This window comes from Streptopelia decaocto (genome assembly GCF_964273445.1).
Source record: "Streptopelia decaocto genome assembly, chromosome: 2".
Classification (NCBI taxonomy): domain Eukaryota; kingdom Metazoa; phylum Chordata; class Aves; order Columbiformes; family Columbidae; genus Streptopelia; species Streptopelia decaocto.
The window spans coordinates 54,164,905-54,186,570 of NC_138655.1; the positions used below are offsets into that span (position 1 = coordinate 54,164,905).

Here is a 21,666-nt window from a genome sequence, read left to right on the forward strand (position 1 = left end):
ACTGTATGGTGAGTTAAATGAAAAATGAGTTTACTACTGCTACACAGATGAGGAGTTAACTCCTTAAACTGGCAACACAGCACTAACATAACTGAATCTGTGTTTTCAGTGGTCTTGTTTGCCCTTCTTGAAGGAGGGAAAAATGCAAGAATTCACATGCTATACTCTCCAAATGTAAAAGTGGAAGTAAAAAAAAAAAAAGTACAAGAACACCCTTTAACTGGAGAGGGGAAAAAAGAAAAAAAGACTACGTAGAGAAGATTTTAACAAAAACAGGAACAGTCCAGGGAAAGGAAATGAGATTTAGGATGTGGAAGCAGAGGACACTCAAAGAATCCACTGCATTCTAAGACAGTGGGTGGTGGTGGTTCTTTGCATCTCTGAGTGAGACCATCCACCCAATTCCTTATCCACCAAGGGGTCTATCTGCCAACTCCATGTCTCTCCAATTTAGATACAAGGATGTTGTGCAGGACAGTGTCAAATACTTTGTACAAGTCCAAGTAGACTGTCAGTTGCTCTTCCCTTATCCACCAACACTGTAACCCCACCTGAGAAGGCCACGAAATTTGTCAAACAGGATTTGCCCTTAGTGAAGCCATACTGGCTATCACCGACCATCTCCTTATTTACTATGTGCCTTAGCATAGTTTCCTGGAGGATCCACTCCTGTGTTCTGTCATTAAATAAGGAGAGGCAATGAAATTCAGTTCCGCCAGCGCAGTTTGTTAGCTGGGCTTGCTGGTTGACCTGCCAATTACCTACCTGACTTTAGTGTGTGTGCTTTCACCACTGTGAGATTTTGAAAGTTCTTAGGATAAGAACTTTTAGAATTCTTTTAGATTTTTGTACTGTAGTCAGAGATTTTTTCAATCATTGTTATTAGGTTGAATTCAGCAATAACCCAGTTCGAACAGATGCTGTGCACATTTGTCTTAAAACCAGTAGTTCACACAGCCAATAACACAAGATGTATCACTACAGAGGGCAACTGAAGGGAAGTACTGCACACACCAACATAGTGCAGCTACAAAGGCATTTTGCAGCTGTGCTCTATGTAAAAGGGAAGGGCTTCTGGAGACAAGGGAAAGTAACTAATGTAGGGGTAGCAATTAGCAATTGACTGATGCTTTTTATCAGTGCAAACACTGGTTCTTAAAGGCTGAAGGAAGCATATTTTTTAGTTACTGATAGATAATTATCAATTATCAAATCTTAATATCTGGTGCAGAAGATACTGCTCATGAGGCTCTTTCCCCATCATCTCAGCTGCTGGTTGTGAACACCTACCAACACACACAGAAATCCTGGAACAGCACACTAGTGGTGCTGATGCACAAGGATCAGAATGCTGTATAGCACCACTGTATGACACCTGTAGCCTGTCATGTTTTAAAAGGTGAATCATCTGTATCTTCCCTGTATAGTGCTGTGAGAAGAAAAAAACATTCTGCCTTGGGAAGCAGTTCTTGCTCCACTTATGCTGGCAGTCAGTAGCCTCTCTACTCTTCAATCTGCTTGCCACCTCAAGTGATGGGCTCTGTAATCAACCTGACATAAAAGAACATGAAGTGAATGCAACTCCCTTTGTTAGTGGTCAGGGTGCTGCCATCTCTGCTGCTGGCCAGCTGAAGGTACTCTGAAGGTATGCTAACAGAATCAAATTAAGATAGTTGCTTTACAATGCAAATGATCTGTACCAGCATTTGTACAGTAAGATTTTGAAAGCAAATGAAAGAAGTCTGGCTAAACAGTAAGCTGTTGCAGCATGGCTACACTTGAGATTTGCGATGCCATTCTCTAGCCATGCTGGAACATGATGGGTGGAGATCAGAATATAGGAGAAATCCACACAACAGATGGCCTTTATCAAAGCAATCTTTCAATTCTAAAAAGTTCATATTTCTCACTTGCATAGTAAATATTAAGGAATTTGTAATTTCTACACAATAACAGATGAAAGTAGGTCAGTAGCAGACTGAGCATGGCAATTAAGACTCCATGAACTGGAAGGGCTTTGTTTAGCTGCCTTCTCAAAATACTACACTAGACAGCCCAGCTATCTTCCAGAAGCTATCTTCAGCACCTTCCAGAAGCAATCTGGAGAGTATTATTTGAGAACCCACGAGTACAGACTCGCACAGATTCTTTATGTCTTACAACATAATACTTTAATAACCAGATGCAAAACCTTTCAAAAGTCCAGGTGAATGACCCGTTTTTTAAGGCTGCAACTAGAATAAACGTCAGCCTACTTCTGTAACCCCTTCTGATGCGTTTTTACTATGTATGGTTTATTGGCGCAAGCAAGACACCCCAAAAACATTGTGGCTTTTGTTTTGAGAAGTGGAAGCGGGCTCAAGCTCCAAACAGCAGGCTGTGCCCTTCTGCGAGGCAGGGAGGGGCGCATATCCCCCCTTCCCTCCTCACGGTCCTGCAGCTCTTCGCCTGCACCCGCCGGGATGTGATGCGCCAGGAGGGAGGGTGCGGCCGGGAACGCTGCCTAAGCGAGGCGCGGCAGTAAGCCATGACCAGGCCGGCGGGCTCGGCCTCCCACAGCCGCTCTACGCGGGTGCCCTAAAGGCCCCACCCGGGCTCTCCGGCACCGCGCCACACGCACCTGCGTCCAGGGGCTTCTCCCAGAAGCTACGGGCCCTTTAACTGCAGCCTGCCGATACGCAGCGCTCCTCTCATCCCCTCTGCGGGTGCGTACTCAAAAGTAACAAGACGGCCCCTCCGCGGCCGCCGGCGCCCGCTCCCCGCCGCACCCGCCTCATTGGGATGCGCGGCCACCACCGGGCTGCGCCCGCCGCGCACGCGCACTGCGCCGGTGGTTAAAACTCACTGCGCCATCGCCCCCGGAAAACCGCTCCCCGGTGGAGGGAGCTGCCGCCACGGGCGCGACTGCAGGAGCTGGGGGGAAGCATTGCGCCGGTGGCTCTAGGTGGTTCGCGTCCCGCGGAGACTCGAAGCCTCTCGTCCCTTCGCCCTGTCCCTGCCTCGCAGGCCAACCGGGCTGTCAGCCGGGCCACCGCCATTTCCAGAAAGTTCCACTGGCCGCCGCCAAAAGCGCGTCCGTTCCGGCGCGTGCGCACTGCTCGCGTCCTCCCGTCGCCACCCTCACACCCCCCCGTTTCCGCCCCTGGCACTCTGCGAACCCGTTATTCCCCGTCCCCTGTGTGCGCAGGTGGAGGAGCTACTCCGCACGCACCGCAGCGAAGAGCCCGCCCTAGCAGGGGGCGCCCGTGTCCTTCTGCCTTGGGCAGGTGAACGGAGCGGGGCAGTGACGTTGCCCCCCCCCGCCTTTCCCTCCCCAACCGCCGCCTGAGCGCTGTAACGATCCCGGCAGCGCCTGCCCGCCCGCGTCCCGTGCCCTGTGTGGGGCCACGTGGGCGGGGCGCGGCCAATGGGAGCTCCGCGCAGCTCTACTCCAGCAGCGACGTTGGGGAAAAGGGGGGGTGGCGGAAGGGGGAGGGGAGCGGCGGAGGGTGAGAGGGAGGGAGGGAGGGCGAGAGGGGGCGGGGGACGGGTGTTTTCAAACCCGACAGCCACAGCGGCCGCAGCCGGGGCTGAGCCCGAACCCGAGCTCCCTCGGCGCCGCCGGTTGACGGCGGGTGGCACCCGCTCTCCGATAGGATCCCCGCGGCCGCGCCGCCACAGAGAGAAGAGGGGGGAAGCGGCGGGAGGAGGAGGACGCGTCCCGTCGCCAGCTCCCGGGAGAAGGTAAGGACTGGGGCGCACCTCCTCACCTCTTCCCGGTACGCAGTGGGGACCCCCGGTCCTACTCGCCGCCGCGGTGCCCGTGGGGTGCCGCCCCCTGTCTCTGAGCGGTGGGCAGCGGGGCGTTCGGGGAGCCCTCAGCGGGTTCCCGCCTCGGGGGGTGTAACCGCTGCCCTGCCCTCCCGGGCAGCGGGCACCGCGCCTTCCTCGCCGAGCCCGATGGGGCGGCTGGCCTGTCCCCGCGCACGGCAGCGCGGGGGGCACGGCGGCGGGCAGCGGCGCTCCGCTGTCAGCCTGTCAGCGCCGCGGAGGGAGCCATGGCCGCCGCTGTCACCGTCTGGCGGCCGCGCCTCTCGCCCGCCTAGCCCAGCCCCTGCCCCGCCGTCCAGCGGGGGACCCGCTTGCGGCCGGGGGACAGCGGCGGGTGCATGCGACCGGGGCGGTGGTTCCCGCCGGGGGCAGGGCCGGGGCTCTGGGGAGGGAGGGGGGGCGGGGGCTGCACGGGCGGCCGGGACGCGGGTGCTGAGCGCGGCATGGCGGTGTACACACACATGCATACACACACACGCATACACACACACACACACACACACCCGCCCCGCCTTCGTTTCGGGAATTTCGGCGGCTCCCTGCGCCCTGGGGAATTGCTCCGCCGATTCCGGCCGTGCCGCCCCGGCGGGGTAGGTTGCCCTCGTCAGATCGAGAGCCCGGGCGAGCGGGTGAGGCGTTTGTGGCGCCTTCCGTTCCGTGCTGAAGGGTGCTCCGTGGTTTTGCAGAATAGTGCGTTCGGTTGCCTGGTCTGGCAGCGCAAGCAGCCGCCGCTGAGGTGGAGCACAAGAACTCGCACAGCACAGGTGACAGCAGGCAACAAAGGAAGGGCAAGAAATGAGAGAATGCCAGGCTCAGTTGCACAGTTCTTCATGCTAGTTTTAGCCTGACTCTCTAGGTACCATTGCTAATATTGTCATTTTTTTTATTTATTTTTTTTTTTTAAGATAGGGTAGCTAGTAAGAAACAAAAGGTTGGGTTGTTTTATTTTGTTTTGTTTTTTTTTAATTTAAACCTTCAAATAAAATGAATAGTTTAATATTGGTGTTAGCAGCTAGAGGTCTTGTGGAAATTGCCTGAACGCTGCCACTGTGTTCTATGCCTTTCTTCTGTGGGCTGTGAAATGTGGAGAAAAATCTGAATTTCATACCTCTGAATTTTAAGTTTATGGGATAAAGCAGCTCTTTTAATGAAGACAAGTATGTGAGTTGTGATGCTTGTAGGAACAAAAAGCTATCAGACAGATGTGGAACAGTCCAAATGTACTTATGTTCCAGGAAAAAAACTGTTTAATCTTGGAACACTAGGAAAGGGTGAGATCATCAAGTCTATAAGAAATTGTTAGCATTTATTAATATAATTCACTGGTTTTGACATGTTGCTATTTGAAGGTGAGGGGTGCATCTACTCTAGTTTTGAAGCAGCAAGACTTTGGGTGTTTTTCAGTTTTCAAGTTGATGGCAGCTTGATTGTCCTCACATCTTAGTTACTTCAAGTAGGGATGTGGTGAGCTACTTACAGGTGGTATGCAGCTGCAAAAAGCTGAGCATGCTGTGCTTTCTGGCCTTCTTCCACTGTAGTCCTTTGCTATAGTTTAGTAAGCGCTAGTCCCCTCAGTAGCAGATCTTCAAATGATGTGAGATGTCAGGGCATTTCACCTGTTCTTATTATTTGAGGCTTGTGCAGTTATTGGGTGGCACTTCCTTTTCTTCATTCTTTAGATGATGGAAACTCACACTCTCAGCTACCCTTGTGACTTGATCAGCTGGGGACTTTAATCTCACCTTGGGTGAATTCAGTAGTTTTATGTGCAAGCTTGAGAAACTGTCTATTCAACTAAAATTGCAGGGTTTGAGGTATAGCAGAATACTTCAGTGGGAAGCTAATGGTAAGCCCATTGACTGACTGAGTCTTTTTTTTTTTCCATCTTTAATACTTCTGCTTGCCTGTGTGTGTATTGTAAGCTAAAATGACAAGGAGTGTCAGTGTTTTTCTCAGCACCCAAAGGACTATGGTGACATTCTTGTGGTCATGTCAGTTTTTTGGTATACAGTATGTTGAGTCCCCTTTCTGATTTCCTGGCTTTTCTCTAGTAATCACTGGGTGCAGGCAATGATCAAAGTGCCTTTGATACTTTCACAAAGGTGACAGCTCCATATTTCAGATACAAGGATCTCTGCCTTTCCATTGCCATCTCTTTGTGTTTTCTTCTCCCACCTGGGGATTATTCAAAATTATTTGTGAATTCTGAATACTATAGACAGCAAAGCTTAGGACAGATGTTGTGTAAGAAAGCAAGCTCTGTGCAACAAACATCAGTTCATTTACGGTTTCTTCCAGCAGGCTTGCACAATAGGTAACTTCTTTGAGGAAAAGGTCTTTTAATAAGCAGGCTGAATGAGTGCTTGTATGAGACTTCAGTGTTTGTTTGGCATTAGTTGTAGCACTGCTATGTTACTACTTACCTTAGGATCAAAAGCATATACTGAAAATTGAATACCTGTGTTTAGTAAATTAGAAGTCAGTCATAGTCTTTGAAACATTAAGTGTCTTTCTGAATTGCTACAAAACCCATGAATTGTTGCATCTTTAACTTAAGTAGATGGAAAAGTCCTGGGTATCCTTTTAGTGGAAATATGGGCATGTAGAAATGACTGAGCTTCAACAACTTCTTCTTTACCATGTGTGGATGATCTTTGGCTGATGAAATTGTCTAGAAGACTAGTGCAATTGGTCCTCTTTAAAATTGGAAAAAACTATTGATCACAAAATAGGTAATGATTAACCTGCTACCACACTGTTAATATACATGCTCAGAACAACTTACTTTTTATATTTTTTTGGTCTTACCTTATGAAGAGGTGGGCTGGGCATCAATTTTTGGTGTTTCTTCTCTTCTATGTTCTATTGCAGATGGAGTAGTAAAATTGTTGATTGGTCATTTAGTCTCTAATGATGTAGTTTAAAAATAGTTTGATTTAGACTCTACTTAGACTCTAGCAACAGATGGTATGAAATAAATATTAGCACAAACTCTGTCTTGCATTTTGTGTTATGACACTGAATAGTTTTATTAACAGAATAACAGAAGTCAGAGCTGTGCTGACATCTTTATATTTTTTCATACTAGTTCATTATTATTGCAGAACCTAGAGAAGACTTAGAAATTTCCTCCATAAGCTTATGGAGCCATACTTTGTATCTTACCTGTGCAGTTGAAGACCTTTATTGCCACCTTGCATAAAACCTAAATATTTATTTAAAGAGAGACTTGAAGCTCTTGAGAGTATGAACATGACTTTGCATTGGCTTATTTTGGGTTAGCTCCCTGGATCTGACAAAGCATCCTTGTATCTGCTGCTACTGCATTTTTCTTTAGCAAGGAACAAAGGAGTAAACTCTCCTCAGTTTCATGGCTTCTACTCAGTGCTTTAGGTAGTGATAGTGTTATGAGAGGACTGATTTATGCTAAGAAAAGCCATTAGCAATGTTAGAGACACACTTAGAAACAAAAAAGTAAAAATGCAAGCTGAGGAGGAAGACTTGATATTCTCTGCTCCTGTAATGTACTTTCTACTTGCCAGTAGCTTGATGGAGATGGAGAGTATTGGAATGACTCTCTTCTTGTCTTATGTCTTGCATTCATAAGACTGGAAAACATCAGAGGTAGAAAGTACTGTTTTGCCCTCCCTGACCTTCAGAGTGTATTAATTGCAACAGAAACCACTTCGCACTTCCAGGAGTATTGTTGTGGTAGAAATCTTAGAAAGTTCCGTTGCTTGATAATGGCAGAAGTGAGCTTAGTAATGTGAAGACATTTCCTATAGTTTCCCTTCTCTTTCAAAGCTTTTCTATTAGTTCTACTTGATAGATGTCTGGCTTTTCAGACCTTTCAAGCTCTGGTAGATAGATAGCTTCCTTAGCCAGTTTGTGGAAGTATCTTCCTCTTGCTTATGTTTGCTTCGAGATTGTGTGCAACAAAGAACACTGAGAGAAATCAACTTTCTGTGGTGCTCTACACTCTTCAGCAACCTACTAATCTGGGTTCTTAATGAATAAAAGGAAAATGGAAAGTTCATTTTGTGATATTCTCTTTCTAGAGTGGGTAATGCTAATTCATTCATACGGTGACTTCAAGAAGGGGCAGGTGTCTTGGCAACCATATCACCTTTTAAAAAGAAACTAAAAAACATTGTCTTTTGTCTTGAAAATAGCTGTTTTTTTGCTATCCAGTCTCTTCAGTTCTCCAGATGACATAGTAAAACATTGATGAAGGTTAATTGCAGTACTCACTGTAGTTTTACAGCTCTAAATAGTTATACTTGTATGCAAACAGTGTTCTGATTATTCTCTTTTCTCTGTTTCTACTCCATCTGTTCCCTCACTATCTCTTTTCCCCCAAAGAGAAATTATTTCCATAAGGGAACTGGCATATGATTTTTTTTTCTGTTACTTTTGTGATATGTGGTGATGGCCAAGAGGTGGCAATAAAGACCACTGAATATTTTGCATGTCTTCACAATTTTGCCAGAACAAAAAACCTCTATTATACAGGTGGGGACCTGTAAGTAAGCTGGTGAGACGCTCCCTTTTCCCCTGCATCCACTGCTTTAGGTCTTAGAAACAGTAGCACTCAAGCACACTGTTTTACCCATGCTGAATCCTGCTAAAGTTGAAGAACTGGAAGTAGGTGTTGACGGTTCTTCTGCTTTTAGCCTGTGAAGGGCCTTCATGTGTTTTTTAGGTTATGTTCCTTCTGGCAGTGCTGCAGATAAGTTGTGGGGGTTTCTTGTTTTTAGGTTTGCAAATTGTCATTAAGATTGTCATGAAGATTTAAATAGAAATTACTGAGGTTCTAGTAATAATGTATAGAGTTGATTTGAAATCTTTTGTCTTGCAAATCTTTAGGAGGTTTCCAGATGGGATGTAGATTCCTGTAGAAGTAATTTAAACTTAATTTGCAATAGGCTTGCTTCTCTGAAGTTTGGCAAAGTACTGATAGATGGTAGGCACTGTGAAATGGAATAGTCTTTCTTAGTTGATGAAGATCTACTTACTTACGTGTCTAAGGAATACCAGTAGATCAAAACTGAAGTTTACAACTCTATTTCTCCATTTAGCTTAAGGGGAGTGTCATAGTATGCTAAACATCTGTGCAGATGCTTCCTTTGAACCCGTAGCTCATCCTAAAAAAGACTCAAGAGGAAGCACCTGTGAACATACAAGTTTTCAGACTTTCACATTAAAAGGGAGGACTAATGGATTTTGCAGTAGGTATCTTTGACTCCTAAGAGCCAGAGTTCTTGGGCAAGCATGACTCTTTTCTTTCCTAGAATAGGTTTCCTCTTTATAGGATCAAGAACTTCCTTTATTTTGAGGCTATCCAGAATAAAGGGAGAACCCTTCAGACACTCTGGAAGCTTATGTATGATTCTCAGATTAAAGAGGTGAGGTTGTTTTTCATGTAAATGTTTACTTCGACAGCTAGGTATGTCCTTCAGTAAGAATATGATCTTTGTATTCTACACAGCTGCCTGAATGATATGATTTAACTTGAGTATGACATCAGTACTTATAGGCTACACAGGTTCTTCTAGCCACCTGTCTTTGGAATGAGTCCTATCCTGACTATATAGCATAAGTTGCTGGAGAATTCAGAAGACTTAAACCTTTTCATATGCTGAATGTGTCAGCAGGAGGTGAGAACTGCCAGTAGACATGCTGCCTGAGGTAAATAACATCTGCATTTCTAATTCATGGAACAGAATCATAAACTAGTTGAGATCAGAAAGCACCTCTGGAGGTCATCTAGTCCACCCCCTGTTCACAGCAGGTTGCTTATAGTTGAGACCAGTTGAACCTGGAATTCACCCCAATAGTGTGAGTAAAATGTTAAGTTCTAATTTTAGTTAGTCTGTTGGGATTCCTTGCTGAATCTGTTCCTGAAGATTTGATAAGTTGACAAACTGTTGAACTTTTTATTTCAAATGTGGAATAGAATTTTTTTCATCTGTTGTGGGTAGTGTGTTTTTCCTGACTAATTTCATTTGTAATAGTCAAAAGATGCATTCTTCTTTTACTGCCTGTGTGTGGTAGTCTTGTAAAGCTGTGGTGCATTGTAGTAAGTTCTGCCATACAGATGCTTAATGAAGTCCTTTTTTTTTAATTTAAATGACTGACTGGTTGCATAAATAAGACTACTTTGCACCTCATTTTGCTTATTAAAAATGCAGTTCTGATGTTTTTTAAGGGAGAAAAGACAAATACATGTATGTCTTCCCGATGTTTGTAGTAGAACTTGAAGAAAGACTCTTCCAGTGCCTGCAACTCAGAGTAAGCTTGAGAGTGACAAACTGAAAGTGAAACAAAGTTATTTTCTATTGCTGAAGGAGAAATATGAAAAGTAGCTAAAGCATGAATATTAATAAGAACATTTCTTCAGAAATTGTAATTTGAATATTGATAAAATCTGCAAAGAAGCTTAATAATAGTTTGATCTTTAAGAATTCCTTTCAAGGAGAAAAACAATTATTTATTCAACCAGTTGTATTTTTACCCATGTCATTCTGTTTGTTGCTTTTCAGTGGTTCCTTGCAGAACAGGCAGCCTTATGTTAAAACAACCATGCTGGTATCTTCCATGAAAAGACAAAGGGTTAATCTGAGAGTAGAGAAATGCACTTGAGAATAAGACAATACTGACAAACATCCTGCAGGTTCATTTTGAATTCTGGCACCAGTTGCAGTTCCTTACTGGCCCGCATGGAGGAAAGCTGTACAAATAGTACATGTGGTTCAGAAGAAATGATGCCCCTTTTCACTGTGGGAGCCATTCCTGCCGCACTGGAATGGAAGGCAGTGTCTGATTACTGGAAGGCAGGTTTCTAACCATTTTGGTGCGCTTTTTGTTTCTGTTTGTTGCTGTTCTTAAGTTTGTTTCTTACATCTTGTCCCACCTAATTTGGGGCAGGGAATGTGTATCTATAAGCATAAAAAGAAGCTTCAACACAAGTCTCTTGGAATCAGGGATGATTTTCTGCTTTCAAACAATTCATAACCGTTCTCTGATAAAAATGTCACCTGGTTTATGTTATACAAGTTCCACCAACTTTTAGCTTTGGTAATTTAAGCTGTTTAATTTAAAATTAGTTTTGTCATAAAATATAAATCTAAATACCTTGAATGCAGCACTTTTCTCATGATTTCCTCTTAATATATAAAAAATAAATAGTGTTGATGGAATGGTCTGCCTATTTTGCAAGATAATACTGGCTTATCGATGAGGATTCTGGGTTGCCATTGTGATACCAAATGTCCTACTGATTTATGCTTTTCTAGAAATCTAGCATTTTTCCAATCCTGTTGTGAAAATTGATTATTAAGACTATGGTTTTGCAAGTTCATTTGTAACATGTGTATCCAGTCCACATGCTTCACTCTTAAGAAAGCCCACAGACCTTCAAAGACTTCTCTGAAATAATAGATAATGCTATAATCTTAAGCTCTTAGGACTTCTGTTCTGAAAGTTTATCCTGATTGTAAATATCTGTATGATTGAGGTGTGAATCAGAGAGTACCTATTGTAAAGACAGTTCCTTGGCCCCTGTGTTTTTCTTTTGCTAAAAAACTAACATCTAGGATGTCAGACTTGTGAAAACTATTTATGTTCAAAAATAAAAGTATTTTGGTGTCTTCTTTTGGATGGGGCTTGGTGCAGATATGTTTACATAAGTTTGGGAACCATGAATCTAACTGATTGATTGAGAGTGTCCTGTCCTTTAAAAATAACACCTTTTTGAATGCTTGGACTTAATTTAGTATGCTACTGTGTGGTGTTTAAGTAGAGCCTACGCCACTAATTTTCTTCAGTACTTCCGTGTTCAATTATCTATGTGGAAGAACAGTAAAGGTCATTTATAGATAGCTGGGATCCTTTTGTTTCTTTTCCTCTGTCGTGTTCTGTGAATAATTTTTAGCTCCTATACACTAAGCAAGAGTAGATTGTTTGGCATAGCACCTGCAAGGATATTTTGACAAAATGTTAGTTTTTATTATTTTTTTCAGTGCCTTGGCAAGACAAACACTAATTAATTCCATGTGAGTTTTAAGCGTGTGATACCAACAAATTGCTTTGATTTTTTTTTTTTTTTTTTTCATTATCTTGACATGCGGAGTGACATTTGCAGTGGGAGGATCTCAGAATCTATTGGAGACTGGAAGCTTTAGCGAAAGTAAAGGAAGGAAATGGGAGTGTGTTGCAAAAGAAGTGAAACAAGTGCTTCTTGCAGTGCACTACAGTGTCACTAACCTTTATGTTTTGCTGTGTCAGAAATGCTGTCTGCCATATCTTTGAGTAGCAGTGCTCGTTTGCCTTTCTGGAGATAGCAGAATGGGATCACAAGTTGATGGGGTTTGGTTGGGAGTCCACTTTAAAGAATGAACCAGATGGATCTCTGGGGGTAAACTGCACTTGCGCAGCATAGTGCTCCAAGAGGAGTCCTATTGCAGAAGTTGGAATAAGTTCTCTAATGTAGGTGGAAGTTGCAGGAAGAGAAAAGAGGGTCCCATGTTAAAGAAAGTTGATTACTGACCCTGAAAATTACCAGTTTGAAGGCTGTTTTGGAATGTGTGTAAGATGCAGGCTTTTTATGAGCATTTGCTAGATGTTTTCCTCACTTGTGGATGACTGCTTTGAGACTGTTTTACCCTTTTCCTTCAGCAGTGGTAGGGAAGAGAAGTTGCTTGCAGAAGTTGAAACTGAAGTTACTAGTAGCTATGGTCTAACAAAGTATAAAGTACTATGTTATGTGAAATAATCTGAAAAATAAAATCTGTTATGTGCTATGGGTATGTCGAATTGTTCAAACTCCCAGCTTCATTATTTCTGTGAACCTAAGTTGCCATCTGTAAAGTGAAGGAAATAATGCATGTCATGTCCAGGGAAGTATAAATAAAAACAGAGTTTAAGATACCCTAAAAATCTAATTTGCTTTGTTTTGTCTTCTTTTGTTTTTACTTTCAGAAGCAAATCAGTGCCAGTGTGTTGGTTTCACTCTGACAGGTAGATTTTGGAGTTTAGTTAGAAGTGTGTAAGGTGAGAGATGTCCAGTGCTACTCCAATAAGAGTTTCAGTCCTTACTTTGTTGACATTTATTGTAAGTGTATTTGCAAGAAAACATTACGGAAAGAAGTGCAGCTGTATTTCTTACGATGCGCTGTGATGTGAGAGAGGACCCATGTCTTTCTCAGATACAGCTGTTATTGAAGCATGATCTGTTACTTATAAACAAGTAGTACCTTTAAAATTCAAGTCAATCTATGCAGCAAATCTCAAAGGCATATTAGGGTGTGGTATTTGCAATCAGTGAATAAGATTTTGTAAATTAAATTTTGGGCCAAAGTTTTTTCTTACTCCACAGTGTGCTCCTTGTAAAATACCACTGCATGATTTATAGGTGCCCACAGTTAGTCAAGAATAGGAAGGTTAGGAGGGTTTGTATTTTCTATTGCTTCTTTTACCTTTATTTTTTTTTTCCTGCTCAAGTAACAAACACAACCTGATTTATGTAAGGTACAACAACAGCTGAAAATGTCTGACTGACTAGATAACTGAGCAACTTAGATTACCTCAAGATATCCTTTAACCTCAACTATTCTTTAATTCTGTGTTCAATGAAGTTCTTGTGTTCTTTAGTAAGCTTGTGTTTGGTTTTTTGTTGTTTTTGTTTGTTTGTTTTGTTTTTAAGTGGGGATGGGAGTGCAGCCTTACTAAAACTCAGTCAAAAAACTACAGATTCAGTCATGTTCTTTAATAGAGTGTATTTCTTAGAGGCTGACAAGTCTAGATGCTGCTATTAGCATAGAAAATAAATTGAAAAGTATTGTGAAATCTGTGGAAGTTGACACTTGAAACCAAGCACAGATAAACACAAGCTCTTAAAATATGCTCTGGGTAGGAGCCAAAGACCCTATATAGGCAGGTGCAATGAAACTCCTGCGAAGATTCTCATTTGTTTTCTGCATAAGAAAGAGTTGTATGTCCTCTCATTTTTTGCTCTTCCTAGTAGAAATTCCTAGACTATGAGGTATGTTCTTTATTTTGGTAGGAAGTAGTGGTGAGTTCCAGCTGAAGTATTGGAAAATCTTTCTTGCTGCCTGAGTGTCGGCTGTTTTTTAGGGACTTCATCGTGGCTCTGCATAGTGCAGTCTGACATGCAATGAGTAGGTGCTTCAGAGTGTCTTAAAAGCTGTTCTGGAGATTATGAGTAGACACTGCCTATTCCTATTTCACTGTTCAAGGACACCTTTATAAAAGGGGGTTCAAATATTTTATTTTTTCTTATTACAGAAAGACTTGTGCAGTCCTTGTGTTTGGATCTCAAGTATGTAAACATTTAAAATTAAAATGTAGAAATACTCTCTGATAGGACAATGAGTCTAGTAGTCCAATCCATGTATTGGGGTCTGAGGAGTCTCTGAAATACACATACTCAAATTATCTCATGGCATGTATTTCTGAAAGGTGTGTTTATGTTAGGTTGGTGTTTTAGTTTCTTTGATTTTTAGTGTATCATCTAAAATCTGTTAAGGAGAATTGCTGCAGGGAAGGGATAAGGCATTTTTTTCTGAGGTTGTACAATAGGTATAGCAAAGAAAGGAGTAGAATTGATCTCAGTGTTGCATGTTCTAGCCACAAAGTTGTCTCAAGTATTGTGCAAATCTTAAAGGAAAATAGTAATAAAAAGAATTCCTCACTTTTGGATCAAAACTATTTTGTCATATTTTATCAAGTGCTGTAAAATCTGCCAAGTTTGTGACTCATGTCCATTCTGGGTACTGTATTTGCACTTAATACTGCAACAGACTGTTGCCTAAGGCACCATTAGTTTGAGACTGTGTTAGAGCTAAGTTTGTTCATCATAACCCTGACCCTGGAATCTGCATGGACTGAACTGTTGCAGTCTTGTGTAAAAAGAGCTTGTGAGTATTTTGGAAATAAAAATGTTCTTGTCACCTTTCATCTGTAAAAGCCACTGCATGGATCATTCAGGCATTGTTCTCACCAACATACTAAATTGATGTGCTACCTAAAGCCAGTAGTATTTTGTAATTTGTTTGCTGGTTACTGGTAGAGAACTGAATTGCAAGTACAGTGAGACACCATGGAGTGCAGGGCAAAAACTGCCTGGTAAATTGTTCTGTTCATTGTATTTGATGGTATTTTAATGCACACCACATACAGGAAGCAGTGATGGTAACAAATTTAGTCTTGAATAGTATAACAAATGCAAATAACTTCTTATTTAATCTTTTTTTTTTTTTTTAATCCAAAATGCATTTTCCTTTCAGCTTGTAAAAGGACAGTATGCTTCTGGCCTGCAGCAGGAGGCAGGCTTGCCAGTAGGGATGTACTTCAGTGTATGTTTAGTCCATTGTAGCTACGTATGTCTAATTTGTTATCAGCTTTTGAAAAAAATGTTGTACTATGTAGACTGCATACCTACTCAGTTTTGACTTTAGCAACTTGGGAGTTGTGTTGCTTTGTTTTCTCCAGGCTGAACAGCCCTAGTTCCCTCAACCGCTCCTTGTAAGAGTTGTGCTTCAGGCCCTTCACCAGCTTCATCCCCCTCCTCTGCCCTCTCTTCAATGTCCTTCTCATGATGAGGGGCCCAAAACTGAACACAGGATTCAAGGTGGAGCCTCACCAGTGCTGAGTACAGTGGCACAATCACTTATCTAGCCCTGCTGGCCACACTATTCCTGATACAACCCAGGATGCTGTTGGCCTTTTTGGCCACCTGGGCACACTACTGGCTCATGTTCAGCCAGCTATCTATCAACACCCCCAGATCCCTTTCTGCCAGGCAGCTTTCCAGCCTCTCTTCTCCAAGCCTGTAGCGCTGCCTGGGGTTGTTGTGACCCACGTGCAGGACCCAGCACTTTGCCTTGTTAAACCTCATACAACTGGCCTCAGCCCAGTGATCCAGCCGGTCCAGATCCCTCTGTATGACCTTCCTACCCTTCAGCAGATCAACACTCCCACACAATTTGGTGTCATCTGCAAACTTACTGAGGGTGCACTCTATCCCCCTCATCCAGATCATTGATAAAGAGATGAAACAGAAGTGGCCCCATTACTGAGCCCTGGGGAACACCACTCGTGACCAGCTGCCAACTGGATTTGGCTCCGTTCACCACAACTCTTTTGGCGTGGTCCTCTAGCCAGTTCTTCATCCATCGCAGAGTACGCCCAATGCTGTTCAGAAGGTGTTTGGTACAGCATCTGCCTCCTGCTAGCTGCATTTATTGGTTTTGATGTGAAGTCCACTTATAGTAAGTCTGATGGAGCTTGTTGGGTTTGAAACACTGAACCATATATCACTTCTTTCAGCTCAGAAGGGTATAGGAATCCTTAGTCCAGCTCTTCTGTTAGTGGCAAATATGTGACATGCCCATGGCCAGTGTCCCATCCTTTACCTTCATTTTGACGTTCTCCTGAGACATCAGCAGTGTTTAGGACTTCAGTTCTACAAGTATGTCTATGGAAGGAGTTAATGGAAAGCTGACCACAGCAGTAAGCTCGTCATTCTCCATTAAAACTAAAAGGAGATGCAATGCTTGTGCTTTTTTTTTTACAGGGCTACAGGAATGGCAAGACCTAAGAATTTTGAATTGTGTCCCATGTTCTGGGGAAAAAAAAAATGTTGTATGTTGATCGTGGAGACTCTTGTGCTTTCCTCCCAAGCACAGTCTCTTCTTACGTCTCTTATCAGGTTTCTCACTCTTCTGTTTGCTCATCACAGACATATTCTATTACGTAGGTAATCTGAAGCTTTACTCCTCATTGGGCATGCTTCTATGTTGGAAATATCAGGTGAAAATACAGCTGTTCTTTTCATACATGTGGTGTTTAAGTTCCTAAGCCAGAAAAGCCCAGCTCTATGCTGCTGGACTTTCTTAGCCTCTTACTGCATGTTGTACCTTTCCATACACATACCTGAAAGATCTCCTTCCCCACAATCCCAGACTCCTAGTCTTGTGCCTCTTAGCACGTCCCAACCCCTAACCAAGATACCCCAAATAATCTCTGTTCCATTTCAGGCTGGTTTTTGTTACTGGGCACTGTAGGCAAAAAGATGGATGCTGATCTAATAAACATGTATTGCAGTCTGACCTGTGGCTTGTATAGCAGTAGGCTGTGGTTGAGTAACTATCTGTATAGAGGCACTGACCTCTGCAAGAAGAAAAAACATGGCTGTGCTGCTGCATGCCTCATCAAAATGTTTCATGTATCACTAGTAATGCTGGAGTTTAACCTCTCTTTTGGAAAGAAATAATTTATCTAAGTTGTTTGCTGAAGGATTCTTTTATTGTGAAATAAAATACTTAAGTAATTTGCACTTCCCTGATAAGAATTAAAAAAACTCTGAAGAGTATTAAGCTTAGTTAAATTAACATATTTTTCGTTAATATCATTTTGCTTAAACTCTGTTCCTTACAGTATTTAAAAAGCCTGATTTTCTGTGGATTTGGGTCCTTTGTGCTAGATACTATTCCCTTTCTCCCAGTGCCTTAACCTCAGCTGGTTTTGACACTCCCACCAGAATACAGATAACATTTGGCATGACTTGGCAGGAGCTACCTACATACTTCTTAATTAGCCAGTATGTACACAAACGTTGGCCAGGTGGCTTTCTCTGAACAGAATATGTAATGTTGGCTTTTGCCTGCCTTTCCCTCAGTTCAGCTGTGCTTGGATGTCTGTCTCTTATACTCATCCGCATTTTTTTTTTCCTTTCCATAATAGACTCTTAATAGCTTTGAGATCTAGATCATATCAGTCATTTCTAAATAAACTTGGAAGATGCAAAATCTTGGGGTGGGAGAGAGGAGGTCACTAAGAGAAAACCTATATCAGTGGCTGAGTTGGAATTTAGAGCAACTATCTCTTCTTGCTGTAGTTTAGTTTGGTGTATGCAGTGGCTTCAGAGCTTTGATTCCTCCTGTTTTAAGCCCAGGGATGTGTTCAGGAATGCACTAAATGTGCTCCAACCTTTTATGTGTGTTTAGTGCATGGGACTGCACTAGAACTAGTCTAGAGCAAACCTGCTAAATGTGACTAGTGTAAATTCTGCGTTTTTGTTACCAGATGTTCCACCCCACAGCTCTGCTCTTCATAATTCTGTACTTCTTGCTAGTGTAGATGTAGCCTTAGCTGTCATTTTCGTAAGTTTAATTTTAGCAAAACATTCTGAATCACTCCTGTCAAATATTTATAGCAGAAATTTTGCACAGTTGATTCACTGTTTCCCAGTATGGAGTAACTCCCTGTTGGAAGAGAGGGATATTTTTCCCCTTTCCCCTTTCCCCTTTCCCCTTTCCCCTTTCCCCTTTCCCCTTTCCCCTTTCCCCTTTCCCCTTTCCCCTTTCCCCTTTCCCCTTTCCCCTTTCCCCTTTCCCCTTTCCCCTTTCCCCTTTCCCCTTTCCCCTTTCCCCTTTCCCCTTTCCCCTTTCCCCTTTCCCCTTTCCCCTTTCCCCTTTCCCCACTGCAGATTAAATAAGATACGTGAAATACAGAGGAGCAAAGGTAGTTGACAAGGTTGCCTTATGCTAGATCCCCTGCTATTTATGTTCAAATGCATTCTAGAGCTCAAGGATAAATGCAGTTTCTTGGAAATTAACCTGCTACTAATATTCTCATAGAAATTCAGTCTTGTGCCCCATTGGTTTGCTGTAGTAGCAGTCAGCTGACCTTCTCAATTGTACAACAGGGCTACAACACCAAATAAAAACTTCTCTGAGCATCATGTAGCTTTTTGCTATATGTATTTTGGGGAAAACATACAGGAGTAAGAAGGTAAGCATGCATTATAAAAACCAGAAAGGAAACAAGTAGTTCTGTGAGCAGCAGAACTAGTGATGCTTGATTTCTTATAGATTTATGTTTTATGGTTGGTTGACCCTGGGAGTGTGCAGGTTTCAGTTGAAACTTCCCCTGTGACTTATGGGAAAAGAAGGAATGTGGTTTATAAAGGCTGTCTTATGTGCAGTTTTCTTACATGCAGTATGGCATGTGGTTCATAGTGAAACCTCCTCTCAGGGAAAACAGTGACAGGTTATTATTATGATTATTTATTATCCACCAGCTACCACTTTTTTGTGTGTAATTTGTGAGTGCTTAATGTATTTGAAAACTTTGCAGAAAAATGGAAAGAAAATCCATCTATGGGTTTGAAAGTCATTGATGACTCATACATATGCATGTAGCACAAACACATGGACCTAAGTGTCTCATGAGACTGGGCTAAAAGCAAGAATTCATTCAAAGGTATTGAACAACACTGGCAGTGGTGCTGTTGGAGTACTGCATGAATTCTCTGGTTTTTTTACATAGGTGAATGCGTGTCCTTTCATTAGTGCTAGATGTAAGCTTATACAAACTAATAGAGGAATTTGTTGGTATTAGAGATTTATTATGCTAACATTTCTGTAGCTAGCTATTTCTGAAATTCTGGTGGTTGGTGAGGGTGTGGTTTTTTTACTTTGGTTTTTGTTGTAATAAAATACTCCTAGTTTTTTATATCACTGCCTGTAGATCTGTCAAAATCCTAGTCTCTGTTACTTTAATAAGAAAATAGATTATTTTGTTTTTGTGGGGTTTTTTGTTTGTTTGTTTTAGTTTCTTTAGGTGAAAAATGATTGAGTAAAAAGTTTAACAGTATTTCAAATAAACAGACATTCATAAATGATAATAAATGTGTAGGAAAGACATCCAAACATAAAATCAGAATATCTGATTTTGTTACATGCAGAGGAGTTTCCTTAGCAAGAAGCAGGTTGTCTTTTATTGAAAAGCATGAAACAGATTAGGTTGTTAGAGAAAAAGCACAGTTGTGCCTGTTTGTCAGATGAAAAGTGATAGAGCTGTTTGTTGTGACAGAGGAGAATAATTTGAATGGAAAGAGTTTAACTTTTAATTTAGGGTTCTGGTGATAATGAAGTATGCCATCAAGACTGCATGATAAACCAGTAATTGCATTAACAGCCCTGAAGGAAACTCAGAGCAGACAGACATAGGTTTCCCTGGAAGAACCAGTTAACGTTCTGCATTTTCACTTGGAATACAAATGTTTGTTGACTGTGTTCAGAACATGTGTTGAAATGCTGTTGAACTGCAGGTGAACAGGATTAAAGTTAAGATGTCAGTAATATCACTTCTTTGGGTGAGTATTTTGTTGTAGTGTAAATTACGTGATCATGCATTGAATAGTTTGCTTACATTTCTGGACCATAGTGATATCTCATGAAATAAGAAAAAAATCTACACTTTATGAAAAGTATTTTTTCTCCAATATTTGAAGCATTTATATATATTTGAAAAGTATTTTGCAAAGGGATTGTGAAATAGCAACCTGGTCCATAAAATGTTTAATGGAAATACTGCTGTAGTGTCAGTGTGACAGTTGGGATGGTTTTGCTTTAAAAATCCAGTATATGAATCTTCCACAGCAGTTTTTTCTTCATAACGTAATTGGCTTGGAGTCAATAATTGAATTAATTCACACTTAGTTTTGATCATGCAGTGAAGAAAATTGAAACATCCTATGTGTTCTGTTTTCATTTACTTACATTTGTGTATTATTTGTGCTAAATGTATTATTTTAAAACATCTTTAAATTGATTTTGAAAATGTTTTTGTCATCTTCTTGTGCCTGTGTAATACCTGTAGGTTGCATTTGGTTTAGTCTACTTTTTTTTTTTTTTTTTTAATAAGCTATTTCTGTTTAATAAGACTTGAAAGGACGTGTGGGGAGGCTGTGCCTTTTGTGAAGGAACTCTTCTTCAGTTAATGTGGTTTAGCCCCTACTGGTGAGACAAATAAGAGGAATGGAGCCAAGCCTAACTGAATAAATTTTACAAAGCTTGTGAAGTTGGACTTCTCACTGTCAGTACCAGAAGGGTGTTGGGAATGGTGTAACAAACCAGGAGAAGAAGACAAGCAAAGTAGGAATAGTGGCAGTCTCAGGGAGTCAAGTAGCACAAAATAAAGAAGGAAAGAAAACAGCAGCATATACAATGAGAAATATTGTGATTAAAATAATAAAGATAACTTTCACATGTTGATCTCTTTTAAAGGAATTGTAATTATGGTGATATACACAATGGGAATTGTTGCAAATGAAACTTAAGAGTGTATGAGAGGCTAACTGAGGAAAATCAGATTTGTGACTTGTGTTTTCTTTCTAAACCCTTGAAAACAGATGTTTGCTGCTATGGCAATACTCTATGTATGTTGTAATCAGCACAGTAGTCATCTGTGAAGCGACTAACTCATGCCTTCTTTTAGGATTAAGAAATGTTTTTTGTAAACTACAGGAAGCTCATTCTAGAGTACTCTCCATTGCACAAATAACCTTTTTTCTTCCTGCAACTGTTACAAAAAGCAATTAAAAAGAAAAGGTGTATAACCATGTGCTTTAATGTCCATTAAAAATGAATTATTACTCTCTGTATCACTAGGGCTGTATAAAACCTACTGACACTACATAAATGAAGGGAATACACTAATGTTTCTTTTGTCTTGGGTAAGAATAGGACAGGAGAAATTTCACAATATTCTATCTTGTATCATAGTGGAGACAAAATTCATGTTATCGTGAGACAGTTTCAAATGAAGCTCTTCCTGCTTTTCATAAGCTTGTGGTTAATGTTAAAACAACCAAACCAAACAAACAAGAAACCCAAACAAACAGAAACAAAACCCAACCAAACAAAAAACAGGTGTGGGGAAAAGGGAGATAAAGAGCAGACCATAGTACAGCAGTTTCTGATTTTCTGCCTTTGGAGTTGAGCATGTTAAACTTTCTTTCCCCTCTTGTTTTTCCCTTCCTGTTCTGTA

The 21,666-nt window shown here is 41.7% G+C and overlaps 1 protein-coding gene across 2 annotated transcripts in view; it reads left to right on the forward strand.

Annotated features, from left to right (window-relative positions):
- Positions 1-3,533: 3,533 nt before the first annotated feature.
- ANKRD12 (ankyrin repeat domain 12) overlaps positions 3,534-21,666 on the forward strand; it is a 64,272-nt gene continuing 46,139 nt past the window's right edge. For both annotated transcript variants that reach the window (XM_082045035.1, XM_082045036.1), the window contains exon 1: positions 3,534-3,723. The gene's annotated coding sequence lies outside the window, so the exon portion shown is untranslated. The remainder of the gene's footprint in view (positions 3,724-21,666) is intronic.